Below are 14,246 nucleotides of genomic sequence, written 5' to 3'. Positions count from 1 at the left end.
GTCCTCTCTCCGCTGCTCTTCTCTCTCTACACGAACGACTGCACCTCAGCGAACCCGACTGTCAAGCTCCTGAAGTTTGCAGATGACACCACTGTCATCGGCCTCATCAAGGACGGTGACGAGTCTGCATATCGACAGGAAGCGGAGCGGCTGGAGCTATGGTGCGGGCGACACAACCTGGAGCTGAACACGCTCAAGACGGTAGAGATGATCGTGGACTTCAGGAGGCATCCTTCGCCACAGCTGCCCCTCACGTTGTCCAGCTGCCTTGTGTCAACCGTCGAGACCTTCAAGTTCCTGGGAATTACAATCTCTCAGGACCTGAAGTGGGCGAACAACATCAACTCCGTCCTCAAAAAGGCCCAGCAGAGGATGTACTTCCTGCGGCTTCTGAGAAAGCACGGCCTGCCACCGGAGCTGCTGAGACAGTTCTACACAGCGGTCATCGAATCGGTCCTGTGTTCTTCCATCACAGTCTGGTTTGGTGCTGCTACAAAAAAGGACAAACTCCGACTGCAACGGACAATCAAAACTGCTGAAAGGATTGTCGGTACCCCCCTACCCACCATTGAGGACTTGCACGCTGCCAGAACTAAGACAAGGGCGTGCAAAATCCTCTCGGACCGTCTGCACCCCGGTCACCAGCTCTTCCAGCTCCTTCCCTCAGGTAGGCGCTACCGATCAACGCAAACTAGAACTAGTAGACATTCCAACAGCTTCTTCCCTCTTGCGATCAACTTCTTAAACACCTAACCTATAATTCCATTAGAACAAGCTGGAAATTTTTTGACTTGAGTTCGTTGTCACATTTCTGTGGGGCCAATTATGTATTACTTGTGCACTCACTGTAGTTGTCTCGCCATGCTGCACTATTTGCATATACTGGCCACTCATGCCAGAGTAGTATCTGCTCCATTTGCACACTGATTGAGGAGTATCTGTAACATTTGCACAACCGACATTGTCCCAGATGATCGCACTACTCGTCACTTTAAACCGCATACACTCCTTGAAGTCTCAGCGCCCTTTGCACAATGGTCATTGCACCGGACTATTGCAATATTAGTCGTTCGAACTGCTCTAAGTGCTAGAGGACTCTGCATCTTTTTGCACAATTGTTTTTTGTCAATGTCTTTATGTCCCCAAAGTGTTCTGTAAATTGACTGTTTGTTGTACTAGAGCGGCTCCAACTACCGGAGACAAATTCCTTGTGTGTTTTGGACATACTTGGCAAATAAAGATGATTCTGATTCTGAATTGAAGACTCTAAATTTCCCGTAGGTGAGAATGTGAGTGGGAATGGCTGTTTGTTTCTATGTGACATGCGATTGGCTGGCGACCAGTTCAGGGTGTACCCCGCCTCATGCCCGAAGATAGCTGGGATAGGCTCCAGCACGCCCGCGACCCTAGTGAGGATAAGTGGAACGGAAGATGCATGAATGAATATATATGTGTATATATATATATATATATATATATATATATATATATATATATATATATACAGGATGATTGAAAAGTAACTCCCTATTTTTAAGTACTTCTTACAAGAAATGAACATGAGAAGAAAGTGTATTGCCAGCATTAGTCACCAGTTTCTCAAGCCGCCTGGGAAACGCATTAACTGATTTCACAAGGTACTCTCGTAGTCATTGGTTTGGTAGAATAGACTTGCTCCTTCAACCAGCCCCACAGAAAAAAGTCGCAGGGTATTAAGTCAGGACTTCTGGCTGGCCACTCATACACAAAAAAATTGAGAAAAATATTATAACATGAATAAATTATAAGTAAGTGCTTGGGACAATCAGAACCCTTCCTGGAGCTGGCCGTCCAGCCAAACTGAGCAATCAGGGGAGAAGAGCCTTAGTAAGAGAGGTAAAGAAGAACCCAAAGATCACTGTGGCTGAGCTCCAGAGATGCAGTCGGGAGATGGGAGAAAGTTCACCGCAGCCCTCCACAAGTTGGGGCTTTATGGCAGAGTGGCCCGACGGAAGCCTCTCCTCAGTGCAAGACACATGAAAGCCACATGGAGTTTGCTAAAAAAAAAAAAAAAAAAAAAACACCTGAAAGACTCCAAAATGGTGAGAAATAAGATTCACTGGTCTGATGTGACCAAAATATAACTTTTTGGCCTTAATTCTAACTGGCATGTGTGGAGAAAACCAGGCACTGCTCATCACCTGTCCAATACGGTCCCAACAGTGAAGCATGGTGGTGGCAGCATCATGCTGTGGGTGTGTTTTATAGCTGCAGGAACCGGGAGACTGGTTGCAATCGAAGAAAAGATGAATGCGGTCAAGTACAGGGGTATCCTGGACGAAAACCTTCTCCAGAGTGCTCAGGACCTCAGACTGGGCCGAAGGTTCACCTTCAAAAAGGACAATGACCCTAAGCACACAGCTAAAACACCGAAGGAGTGGCTTCAGAACAACTCCGTGACTGTTCTTGAATGGCCCAGCGGGAGCCCTGACTTAAACCCAATTGAGCATCTCTGGAGAGACCTGAAAATGGCTGCACAATCATTCCCATCATCATTCCCAAAAAGACTCATGGCTGTATTAGGTCAAAAGGGTGCTTCTATTAAATACTGAGCAAAGGGTCTGAATACTTATGACTGTGTGATATTTCAGTTTTTCTTTTTTAATAAATCTGCAAAAAAATTCAACAATTCATTTTTTTGTCAATATGGGGTGCTGTGTGTACAAGGGGGTCTGAATACTTTCTGTACCCACTGTATATGTGTATATATATATATATATATATGTATGTATGTGTGTGTGTATATGTATATATATGTGTGTATATGTATATATATGTGTATATATATATATATATATATATATATATATATTATATGTATATATGTATGTATATGTATATATGTATGTATATATATATGTATATATATATATCAAGACTGTATGATTAAAATGTGTTTGTACTGTAAATTTGCAATCTATTGAATGTGTTGCATATAATTCTAATTTGAGGCTACATGTGGATCAGTTCCCCAATTTCCTATGCTCTTTGTCATGTGAATGTCTCAGTGGATTGGCATTCATATGAATATTTTATGCAAATGTCGTACAAAGCACGATTCCCACAAGTGCTTGAAATTCATGACAACGGTGTTGAGTTTTCATGCCTTGAAAGACTTTGAATTTGCATTAAGTTGTGAGAAATTATAACAAAAATAATTCATGGAAAATAGCTGTCCGACCAGGTAGTCCTCTTTACGACGCGCTCTCCTCCTTCATGTACTAGCCAAACAACCAATGAAGACTTTCCATTAGCTGTGATAACTGTCCTTCAAACAAATATTTCTGCTTTGCTTTCTTCCTCATTCACTTAATTTTGAAGGTGCGTAAAGACTCACAAGATGGTGTAGATCAGAGTTGATCACCCTTATGTAGTACAAATAAATCAACTGCATTACAAACTACAAAACATGCTGATTTCTTGATGTAAAAGAACAATGTAATAAATGTAATTTGCTACCCAATGTTACAAGCTTAAGCTACACTATAAGATTTTTTAAGTGTCGTTTAATGACTATGGATGCCCAACAGTCAGAGGTTCTGGGTTAGAATCTCATCTCTGGGAATTCTTTGTGGAATTTTCATGTTCTTCCTTTGCATGCATAGGTTTTCTCTGTCGTCCGATTCCCTCCCACATTTCAAAAACATGCATGTTAGCTTAACTGAAGACTCTAAGAGACTCTCTACTGCACACATAGACAGACAACCATTACCGCATTGTGAATGGTTGTTTGTCAATATGTGCCCTGTGATTGGTGCCCAGTCTAGGGTGTACCACCTTTCTCATCCAAAGTCAGCTGAGATGGGCTTAAGCTCCCCTGTGAAAAATGGATGGCTATGTCCACCAAATATGAATACAATTATATATACCAAATGAAGAAAGTAATTAAGTGAATATGTAAATTACCACAGCTGTATGCTGCTGGAAAAATATGAAAACTGAGCTTTTTCTTAAATGAGACCTTGCAAATGGGTAGGAACCTTGACAAACTGATCAACTTTCATTTCCATTTTCTTGTTAGCTTCAGGTATCAGGACACTTATGTTAAGAAAGTATAGCTCCTTCCCACTCAGCCTTATTAAGTCGTTTTGTCTCAATCAAGCCTTGTATGGCTCTTGAATGGTTCTTGACCTCCTTGGACTCTCACATTGGTTGGCCACAAGGTTTAAGTCAAGGGATTGTAAACACGGTGCAATGGTCTATAAGCTGATACCGATACCCCCAAAGGTGTGCGGCCCTGTTTGGCATGTGTGTTTGTATGTGCCTATGAGCTAATGACTGTTTCATTTGTGCAACCATCTTGTCAGCTGTGGACTATATTTGGATAGCACCAAATAGCTCGAGTCAAAACTCAATCAAAGAGTATTGGCTTGTGATACGTCGTAGAAAAGTAAAATGTGCTATGAGACAAAGAAAAAGAGGGCTACAAAAAAGGGGGAGGGGGTGGGCAGCACAATGAAACCTAAGCCTTGTGGACCCCATTCTCCCTTCCTACAGGCATTCTGTGGCTGGCAAAAAAAAATGCACTGTATATTTGAGGTTTTGGATCACGTGACAGAGGCAGGGTTTGTGAATCAAAGCACACTATGACTTCAAGAGGGAGAGAGAGTCGGGAGAAGGAGAGGGAGGCGGAATGCAACAGGCTAAAGTCAGTTGTCGCTGTTAGAGAAACTTCACAACTTTGAGTTCAAACTCTGCTCATTACACATCTGACTTATACCCTTTTAAAAAAAAAACAACAAAAAAAAAACAAACGAACCCCCCCCCTCAAAAAAACAGCAAACAGACTGTGCTGGACTCACATCAGACATCTGGTAAGTTTGACTTGTAATCTTGTTTTTCGCTTGATCTGAAATTTCCTTTAAATCTTGAGCGTGTGTCAGCGGTGTGTAAGAAAAGACAGACATGTCAGAGCACGAGTGAGATGTCTCTCTTTCGCGCTCTGTTTGTGTTTTTTGGGACAGCACGAGTGCAGAGGTTGGGTTTCTTGAGGACAGCTTTAATCAAGAACAGGGCAAACAGAAAGAAGCATTTAAGGAGGGGAATGAAAGCTGATCGGCGCTCGCATGCACTTGAGGGCCACTCCGTGTGAGCGGATGAACTCTTACATGGGTGTTAGCACGTCTCGGTTTGCTCCAGTGATGGATGCACATGCCTAACCTCTCTGATTCACCTATGCTGAAAGATCAACTCTACTCTGAAATGGGTGTCGTTATTTTACAAACTTTTAAAGAATGACAATAGAAGTTTTGAGGTAGTCAGTCACTAATCGAGTGCTTCAGGTGAGATTGTGCAGCAGCAGACAAAGTTGGCTGCAGGCTATGGGCCGTCAAACTGCGCGACTAACTTGATCCATCACAAATTGCCAAATGGTCTGGTACAACAGAGTACATACACATTCAGTCTCGCGTCCCTTCCTGAAGCTTATGTGAACAGGTTTCTATCTGCGCAGTTATATAATTCCAAGTAGCCTACTGTGGGTATCACGACACATGTCCGATTGCTGCCAGTTTGCATTGGCACTTTTCGTTATAACTTCCTTGATGCTGCCTGTGCTCTATAAATACTATGTGATTGATGATTAAGAGGAAGATGCTAAGTGCCTTAACCCCACTTGATCCAAGCTATCCAGGTCACCTGACACTATACTGTTGAGCGGCCTGCCATGCCTCTTTCCGTCGTATCAGTTCATCATCATGTCACTGTTCATCACGTCAATAACAGGGTCATAAACAATTACGTGTAAACACCTGGGTCATGCTGACAACTGACTCACAATTGCAATTAAAAGTTAAAGTCGTCCAATTCAGGGAAAAGTATTGTGCACATTATAATTCAGCCGCAAATATTTTTGATGTCATCAACTGTTAAAAAAATAGAAAAATGTATACAATAATTACTAGGGCTTGGACTCGCCCTCTGAATCCAGATTTGCTATTTGTGTTGACATTAATGAATGACTTTCAAAATCGTAATCAAATCATTACTCCTTGTATTATTCTGAAATAAAGACATCATTGTCCAATAAATGAAAAATCCAATTTGATTATTTGAAAACTATCTATGCTGGCATGTTTTGGCTGCCACTTCTTTCTTCAGAAAAGTTTTTCTTTTTAGTTTAAAATGACTTACTTTAACCAGGATCACTCGCCGTACTGTGGCCAGAGGTAGAACCCGGATTGGTTTCATGCCTATCTGTGCCGTAAACCTTCGCTGCCTTGAACCAGCTGCCTCCTTTTCTGCACACTGCCTGACTCTATCTGCCACGCAGTGTTGGATCAAATTTGTCCCATTCGTTTTGACGCGATCGCCGTCCATTTCAGCGATAACTCCTTTTCGGCTTCGGTTATGGTGAATATCCGTGCAGGTCCTCAGGCTAGGCTAATGGACTCCTCTTTCCGCGGAGATATCGGTGTAGGGCTATAACTACAACTGCGTACATGCGCAGAAACTATGTGCAGTAACTCAAAAGCTCGGCGGCCATAAACAAAGGCCAAAAATTGTGAAATATTTTTTATTTTTTTAAGTAAATGCGGCGTGGCAGCAGTTGCAGCTCTTGTCAGATTAAAGTAAGTAGTATGTTATTGTTTAATTTGGTGTCATTCAAATCCAAAAATTCTGATTCGGCGTTTGTTTCTTTCGGCGGACTCGAATGCCAATTTGAGCCACCACCGATTCTTGAACAGCCCCAATAATTATTGCTGATTTTTAAACTGAACTGGAGGGACAAGTATACCATGTATTGAATTTGTGAGTTTAAAATAAATTCACAATTTTAAAATGCCTTCAATTGGGGGGAAAAACTAACAAAACATAAAAAGGTTTTGGTGTGAGCATTTTGAGTTGCTCCATTCTGTTTTTGAAAAAACTACAGACACAAAAATAACTTGTATAATAACTAAAAAGCCCAACTTTACCCGTTTACCCTAAACTCACTTCACCACATGCCTGCCTCGGACACATGCACTCGCTCTACTTGCAAAGCGGTTCTGAATGGGCAATTTAATTGGCTGAGACCGGTCACATGGGAGCCTACCTGTGCTTATAAGTTTGCTCACATGTCTGTGTCCGAATCCAAACAAAAGTCCACCTATTCAAGTTCCCTGCACTATATAGTATTTTTCTTGTCTTTTTCATCTCCAATTTATTTTCTGTATCTGTAGACGTCTGCCATGGTCGACTGAACCATAACCTGGTCCATTTGAACAACCCAACTCAGAGCGCTATGAAATAAAGTTGGATGCATCTGTTGTTGGTTAAATCCTGGCGCATGGAAACTCCTCAGATTGTTTATGAGTGTGTGCTGAAATTGATTTGGGTGTGTTGGATGTTGTTATTTATCCCTGCCGCAATCTCATCTTTGCTGTCGGGCTCGTCTGTGTCTCTCTCTAACTTTTAGTCTTTATTCTCAGTCCTTGTCTCCACATATGCCCAACCTTTTGTCAGTAGTTGTCCTCTTGCTTGTTATTGTACAACAAGCAGCAACTTGAGACTTTTGCGTCCTCAACCTACCAAATGTTTTCTTGTTTTCCACAGCATTACACATTGTCCATGGAATTGTTTAGAGAGATGTTGTGAGAGTCATGCATGCCTAATTGGCTTGCTGCTTTTCTGTGTGTGCCAGTGCATCGAAAGAAGCTCACAATGTGTGTTCAGATGTGGCCTGAGGAGATTCTGTGCTCAGCACTGGCTACAAGTCCTTTAAAACGCACTTATAGTCTTCTATCTGGCGCCACAGACTATGTGCGAGTGTGAGCGTGTGTGGGTGTTCAGGGGAGTTTAGACTCACTTTTCACTTAAATACTAAATAAAAAGCTGCCTACCAAATGCTTCAATTAGGCCTGACCCATGGCCTGGCTGTGAGGCCTGGAGCGACAGAAGCTGACCCCGGCATCGACCTAGAGACCTTGAGCAGCCCACAGGCTTGACTCCACATAATGACAGCATTGTGTTTTATATAACATCACGGTCATCCACATCATCCCCATTACTGCTGCTAATACCAAATTTACACTGTGTAATTATAAAATCCCTCTAGTCATGTTTTTGTGGAGAGTGCTTGATTTATGTAGCATTCGGTGTTTTGAAAAATGTTGGGCTCATTTATCAAAGTCCTTGCCAGGGTAACAGTGAAATTCAAACCAAATAACGTATAACAACAGCATATGACATGCCAAATACATTAAATGATCAATTAATTATCACATTGGCACATTCCTCATCTTGACACTGGACATGGATGCAGTCCAGTGAAAATATAATGGTGACGTTTGTGGCTGTTATTCTTATGTAGCTACTGGCTCTTCTAACCTTGGTTTGAGACAGTCAGTTTTCCACCTGAAAAGTCCATCCATCCAGTTTCAATACCGCTTATCGTCACTTGGGTCGTGGGTGAGCTCGAGCCTATCCCTGCTGACTTTGGGTGAGAGGCGTGGTACACCCTGGACTCGTCACCATCCAATCTCAGGGCACCTCAAAATAGTACAGCAGGAAATTCTGAAAATAACACTGCCTTAAGCGCATCAGGCGAAACAAGACACACTAAAAAAAAACAAGAAAGTGTCTCCCGTATTTGTGGTCACTGCCCATTGTAAGAAGACATTTTTATTTGATAGGAGACTGACTGCAGCATGGAAACCGGCCGCTGCAGCAAAGTGGAGACTGTGGAGTTTAATAAGACTGTGTCCATTGCTAAGGCCGAGCAACAGGGCATGCAAACATTTCTTATTGATCTTTTGCAAATCATCTTTGGCTGAAGCGGCATTCAAAAAAAGGATGGTTTTAAAAAGGTGGATCTGCATTAAGCGAGTGCTGCCTTACATGTGGCTTCCCCCAGCTGAGGGAAGTTAAATACATACTGCATGTTTCAAAAATAATTGATGTTATGCAAGTAACTATCCATCCATCCATCCATTTTCTGAGCCGCTTCTCCTCACTAGGGTCGCGGGCGTGCTGGAGCCTATCCCAGCTGCTCATCGGGCAGGAAGCAGGGTACACCCTGATCTGGTTGGCAGCCAATTGCAGGGCACATACAAACAAACAACCATGCGTACTCACATTCACACCTACGGGCAATTTAGAGTCTCCAATTAATGCATGTTTTTGGGATGTGGGAGGAAACCGGAGTGCCCGGAGAAAACCCACACAGGCACGGGGAGAACATGCAAACTCCACACAGGCGGGGCCGGGGATTGAACCCGGGTCCTCAGAACTGTGAGGCTGACGCTCTAACCAGTCATGCACCGTCCCGCCCGCAAGTAACTAAGTCAATTAAAAACTAAATGTTGCTGGTGTTTCACTGATGTTTGATTTCCGTGTAAAAATAGAGACTGCAGCTGACAAGCAAAGCGAAGAACAAAGACAGATACAGAAGCAACCAATTCAATGAGATAAAGCCTGGAACACATTGCCTTTAAACATGCTTACATTACTTTGGAAAATAACAACAACTTTAAGGTCTAGAAAGACAATTACGGGGATGTTGAGTTCAGTGCGTTTCCCAAGAACACATCTTCAGAAATCTCTCACACTCTGGGATGTCGATAATTTTCAGGATGGAGGCTCATCACCATGTAATCCATAAAACATGCTAAAATTGAGTACTAATCAACCACATTATCAAGCTAAATAAAGCCCATCATTGTACAGTGCAGAGCAGAGAATTTGTCCCCACTGGAGGCAAAACATTGCTGCGCATCACGTCTATGTTCCGCGTTTAAAACCATTTCACTACTTCAATCGAAGTTACATGAAATTGGCTTACTGTCCTTGTTTGACGTCATGATCTGCTATGTGTGTCAAATGGAATGAAAAAGATGTAAAAGTAGTTGTGTGGGTGTATGTGGCAGATGACTTGCAGAATTTCGGTAGGAAAAAAGCACCAAGAAAATGACAACAATTAGAAATAGCTGTGGCAATGAAAACTATGACAACGCATTGGCTAATTTGGATGTTTTCAGTGTCGTAGAGCAGGCCAGATGTCCAAAGTGGACAATAATGTCGCGTATTTATTGTGTGGTCGGGAATGGCATTTTTGCTTGTAATTTTAAACTTTCCAATGTGGAAAGTCTGTAAGACATAAAGGATAACCAATAGCACTCCTTGGTGCTAAATTGCTCAGATAATGTGTTTATGAAGCTTGTCTATCTTCACAGCCATCTAAAATTGTTGCTTTTGACTTGTTGCACTAATGTTGTTAGGATATTATGCTTTTCATAGTGTTTAGATACAAGATCTACAGTATGTGCTTTTATAAGCAGCCACGATAACACACTAATTGTTATAATAAGATTAGAATAGCTCCACAACTGGATATACTGTGTCGGGAAATTTACATGGTTGGCAAAGAAATGATACATAATGGTAAAGGTTGCAGGGGCCTTGGTGTGCATGTGGTTTTTAAGGTGGTTTTGAAAGTGGTCAGTAATGCAGCGTTCATTTCAGGGAAGAGTTCTCCAGGGTCATCAGGGAAATTCGTCACGTTTTAAAGTGGATTTGTGTCAATGTCAGTGCCATGGCGCTAACCTAATTGCTTACAGCAGTCAAAAACTGCTTTTTAGCGTGACACAGATATCAAAGGACAAAAATGGAGGAAGTCAAGCATTTAATGTCCTTAATGATTACAGTTGCTCGGTGTAGTTGCGAGAAGACAGATTTTGAGAGAATATTTGTTTTGCATTCTTTCTATTTCATACTTGTTGTCACACAGAAGTGACAAGTCTGCTTGTCTATTTCCACTGTACGACTGCGGTCTGACTCTGTACCAAAATGGAGGGTCCCACGAAAAGTTATTTTGGTACAATTCACGAATGCTGACCATGGAAACAGTAAATATTGTGTGCTAAACTCAACAGAACTGCCCCACAGTATTTGGTTCAAAAGTGTGTGAACACCTCACATAGTTGTTGTTTTGTGAGCAGTGTTTGTACAAACTTGCCACACCATAACATGATCAAACAGTGTTTATTACAGATGTGATGTTATAACACAGATCCGTTGTGTTTGTGTGGAGTGAATTGGCATTGGCCTCTTTGGCTTTTGACCATATGTTTAACTGTTTATCGCTGCATGTATTCATCACAGCTAGTAAAGTACACGTCTTTGCAGGCGTGTGTTGTGTCTTGGAATATATATATATTTTTTAAACTTACTGCATCTTTTAGCATAGATAATCAAGGGCTATACATAGATCATTTTACACTTGAGACAATGTGAGTCCCGGGATGCACGTCATGGAAACAATGAGTCCTAGCTCTGGAACAATGAGTCCCTACAATTTATCATCACGGAATACAGATACAGTAATCCTCCGTTACATTGCGGTCTTGCTTCACAGTTCCGCGATATTGCAATTTTTTATTACAGTTGTCACTCTTTAATCTTTTATACTGTTTTATAATATTTTTGTTTTATCCATTGCTCTTGCTCTCTCTCAATATATTATGTGTTTAGGCCTGTCACGATAGCAAACATTTTTAGAACAATGTATTTACCCAAAAACTTTCAAGATGTTCTCTTATTTACTATAATAAAAGTATGGCTGCATTTCACAATAACGGCAAGTAAATAAAAAGAGAAAGTTATACGTGTTCAAATTAAGTGCTGAACTTAAGAAAAATAAAGTTTGAGTTTCCCCTTTTCTGTTTAGCATATTGACACAACAGTAAAGTCTCAAACAATTTTACATAAGAGCTCCCAGTGGGAACTTCCCACTTAACAGCCTTTGTGCATCTACACTTAAAAAGCTAGCATTTTGGTATTTTGTGACATTAACACATTGGGTTCATGGCTGTGCATTTACGAGCTTAGACCAGATGACTAGGAATAAGACAAATATTCTTTGTTCTTCAACAAGTTTTGGAAGTGTTGAATTTGTTCAAACTAAAATAAAGAAACCTCGACAGAGAAAAATATTTCCTTCATCTCCCTTCACCCAAACCGTCCTCTGTTTGGGTACATGATGATGATCCATTTTTCTCTTATTCCTATCTAGCCACATTTGCGACGTTTTTTTTCACAACTTGACTCAAGGTATTGCCACTTACGGAACATCAGATTGGCCATATGTCACACAGTGAAGCACACTGTACGTACCGTTATGGTTGAGTTATAATGTCCTTGTCACGGTAAAAAAAAAAAAAAACATTAAACGGTACTCATAATGAAAAGAGACACTCCGCGGACCGCAGCGCTAACATTATGTTAGTAATGTAGACTAACGTTAAGGTCCATGTTACAACGAACGAGTGCCCGCCTTGCATTTCACAAGCATGGAAGCTGAAGGGTTGGCAGATAAACAGTTTACTCCTCCTATCTGCGTGTTTAAGTGGCCAAGGTACGAAACAAATAATGAACAAGAGTGTCTGCTTTGTCAAAAACTTGTCTAAAAAGTAACATACTTAAATGTGTTTGTTTTTCAGTCTTTCGACCAGAAATATGCTGTGATGTAGACTCAGTTGTTTTTCTGTTTGGGGATTCTTGTTTGCATGAGGGCTTTAATGGAATCAACTTGAAACGGTGGTGTGCACACGTTACCAGTGTGACTCTCAGTAATAACCGTGTGTGTTTCATACTGTAACTCTAACCACAAGATCATTTGGAAAAACTATAAAATCCAGTCACATTTACAAAGGATAACTAGATCCAGATGACTCGCCTCACAAACGGCAGGACACGTGTTTGAAAAAGTTTGTCATTTCAACTGTTTGGATGTGGAAATCGAGAGAAAATAAGCCCAACTGATGGTAACTTATGTAGCAACTTGTTGGAAAAGACAGTCCAATGGAAAGCCCCCTTCATCGTCTTTACACCAAAGCTGTTTTTAATCCCCATTGTCTGGAAAAAGGCCGCACCAGTTTATGCGTATATGTGAGCGTGTGTGTCAGCAGGACCAGTACCAGGTGACCCAGTCTGACCTGACCCAGCCTGCGCTCATAAAGCAGCATTGAGGCCTGGAGACACAGCACCACTTTTGTTGCCCTACCCAAGGTGTATTCCCCCTGGAGGCAGAGCGCGGGGGCGGAGGGTGTTACTCATTAGAGAGAAAGAAACCATTCCTTGGCTTGGGCGCACATTATTGCTTAGTTTATTAGCAGAAATAAAACTGTTTCTTTATTTTTATGTTTGCTGTCTGTCTCTGTCTGCTTTCTTGTTGCCCCATGCTGTTTCACCACAGTCCCTTCTTTCTCTTATTAATCCACTTTCCAATGTGCCTCTAATTAATAGCACTCCACTCTTACACATGGCCAGCCAGATGCTTGGAACGCCATCCTGTGTTCCTCATGCTCTCTTTCGCCATCTTTTTTTCAGCTTTCAACACTTTTTTTTTCCCCCTGCATGGCAAACCTTTTAACACATCTGGCTTTCATACTTGGGCTTTTAGTCTTTTTGGGTTTGATTTTGCTAAAGAGTCTCAGTAAACCTGAGTGACCCAAAGGCTACATCTGTGGAGGGGATTCTCTGTCCTATATTTACTCCTTTATTCTTCAAGGTCAGTTGCAGCTTTCAATGATGCTTCAGCTTGTGTGAACCGGCCGCATTTCCATCTTGATTATTTGCCCCTGAACACGATTAACCCTCTCAGGTTTGTCTACACTGGGATGCCTGGAAATGCAAGTATTTGAAACTTTATCTTGTTTCTTGTTTTGAAAGTCACTTGAATTGAAAATCAATTTTACTAGTTTCTTTTGGCTTCACTCTACTTCATCATATTTTCAAACCAGCGTGTAATTTAAAAAAATAGCACAGGTTGTGCTGAACAAAGAAAACAAGTTATTTTTAATATGATACATGTATATCCGACATTTGGGGGAGAAAAATTCCTTGACCCCAAAGGGTTAAATGTGCAGAACATCTGTGTACATACACTTCTGCTGGCTGCATGTCTCTGCTTGCATGTGTCGGTGTTCCTCTTTTACACAGGCATGTGTATGTTAATGTTTGTTAAATGTGGCATTCTGCACGTCCATGTGTATAATGTTTCTTTTATTTTTTTATTTTTTTATTTTTAACTAACTGCCTACTTTGTCCAACCGGTGTTTGACATTCTTTGATCGACAAACACTCAAGTTCTTTGTGGAAATAGTTACAGGGACTCTCCCAAACTGGCCCTCGCGGTGAAGAAAAACCGCAGCGGAGCCGAGCAGTTACAGAAATATGTCAATATGGGAAATATGACTTTAAAAACAACACTGACTGTGCTGACTTTG

General features: G+C 41.4%; 1 protein-coding gene across 2 annotated transcripts in view; it reads left to right on the top strand.

Moving 5' to 3' along the window:
* The window catches only part of LOC133409131 (retinoic acid receptor gamma-like), a 58,927-nt gene that overhangs the window by 15,717 nt on the left and 28,964 nt on the right, over positions 1 to 14,246 (top strand). The window contains exon 1 of one of the 2 annotated variants that reach the window (XM_061688725.1): positions 4,639 to 4,853. The exons of the other annotated variant lie outside the window; for it this stretch is intronic. The gene's annotated coding sequence lies outside the window, so the exon portion shown is untranslated. Of the gene's footprint in view, positions 1 to 4,638; positions 4,854 to 14,246 lie in introns of those variants that run through there. 2 annotated transcript variants of the gene reach the window in all.

The sequence above is a fragment of the Phycodurus eques genome, chromosome 10 (genome assembly GCF_024500275.1).
Source record: "Phycodurus eques isolate BA_2022a chromosome 10, UOR_Pequ_1.1, whole genome shotgun sequence".
NCBI lineage: Eukaryota > Metazoa > Chordata > Actinopteri > Syngnathiformes > Syngnathidae > Phycodurus > Phycodurus eques.
Note: the sequence above shows the minus strand (reverse complement) of the source record. Positions and strands in the feature narration are given on the sequence as shown.